Below are 1934 nucleotides of genomic sequence, written 5' to 3'. Positions count from 1 at the left end.
AGCACCATGTAATCAGATAATTCTATCATTCAATTCCTGAAGATCCCTAGCCTAGTTCTAGCATGTTGTTCTAACAAATCACATAATCAAATAACTGCATGATATTTTGGGGTCTACTTACTGGCTTTGGTTGATCGTACACTTCACATCCTCTTTTACTTATTTTGAAAACCATTTAAATTTATTTTGAAAATCTTTCCTTGCTTTGAGACTCAATTCACACGAGTGTTCCTCCAATTCACTCAAACCAAGGCTCTGATTCCAACTTGTAACATCCCAAAAATTCAAGCCAATTTAAAACCTGTAAGTGATTATAGTTTGTTTTCAAAATAGTTTAATCATCAGAGTATCCCCAGAATCAAATCATAAAATCATAAGATATGAGGAGTTTTACGATCATGCGTTCACCTTCATGCGATCATCAGAAGTACCTGAAACATAATCAACAACTGTAAGCCCGAAGCTTAATGAGTTTCCCTAAAATACTAACACCATACAAATATAACCATATCATATTAAAAATATAGAACAACATGCATAATGAGCCTTCAGCTTGACTGGACCGCCTGGCAGGGTCTATAACCTATCTGGTACGCTCCCGAGCCTTCGGCATGACGGGACCACCTTGCAGAGCCTAGAATCTATCTGGATCGCTCACCGGGTATTTTGGCATACAGCACAAAGCAGGACCGCCTCAACCTAACCCCCAATCAACCAAACATGTGCACATAAATATCATACGCTAGCTCATATCATATAACAGTCAAATCAATCTAACAGATCACAAATCATTGCAACATCCCAATAACCGGGATACAGACCTAACCGGTCACTAACATAGCATCATCCTATAACGAGGACACTGACCTAACCACGTCAATACGCATAAGCTTATCATCATCCGGACTACCAAGATGTAATCAATAAACATATCATGCCATAACCGGATACATTCCATAAAGGGACGACCTTGGTGCCTTAGACTCTGTTGATATAGTGAGGATAACTCACATGACACTGTTAAAGTATAGGTCAAAGCCCAATTTATAATTGGGTTCCAAGCCCAAGGTCCAACTCACACTCCAACGGCCCAAAAGTTAAGTATGGGTCAAAGCCCAACATATTGTTGGATTAGTGTCTAAGTCCATAACTATTTTGGTATGTATTTGACCCGATGGTGCATGGTCCTTTTGGGTTGCCTTCACCAAAGCAACTTGATAGGATGAATTATGGAGAGAAAGGATTAAATATGATTTATTAATATAGTATGGGAATAATATATTAAGGGAGAAATCATATTGTTTAATTAATATAAGTCAATAATTAATTGGTAATTAGTTTTGTGACTAAAAGAGATTAATTAAACTTAAGGGATTGGAATTGTAATTATAAGATAATTGCAATTTGGGCCATGGATTGCCTTATATTATAAGGTGGATGAATTCTATGGGGGAAGCCCATATGAATTCGTCCAAGGCTTAAAGAAAAGGCTCCATGGGTTGCTTAGGGCTTAAGCATCCAATTTAGGGTTTCCTTGTTAGATAACCCTAATAGCCCAACTATATAAAGACCCCTTAAGGCTAAAAAACGTGGCTAAGCTTCTTGTTAGGGTTTCACACGTTTTTGGCAGCCTCCAACCTCTGTCCTCTTCATCCTCTTGCTTATGGTGTTTATGAACCATTAGAGGAGTGACACTTGTGACTCTAAGCATTCCAAAGTCATTACAAGGAGATTTGGGATTGTTATTGCTACATAACAATCAAGGTATGATCTTAAACCTAATTACATATTAATATGATTACTTGAATGCTAGAACTAGGGTTTATAGTGTTGGATTCAAAGCATGTACAATAGAGAAACCTAAATCCAAGCTTTAGGGTTTGTATGAGCACATATGATGTCTTATGACCAAAACCCATCAGTGGTATCAGAGC

The sequence above is a fragment of the Lactuca saligna genome, chromosome 4, assembly GCF_052625555.1.
Source record: "Lactuca saligna cultivar CGN05327 chromosome 4, ASM5262555v1, whole genome shotgun sequence".
In the NCBI taxonomy this organism is placed as follows: Eukaryota; Viridiplantae; Streptophyta; class Magnoliopsida; order Asterales; family Asteraceae; genus Lactuca; species Lactuca saligna.
This window is presented reverse-complemented; position numbering follows the sequence as displayed.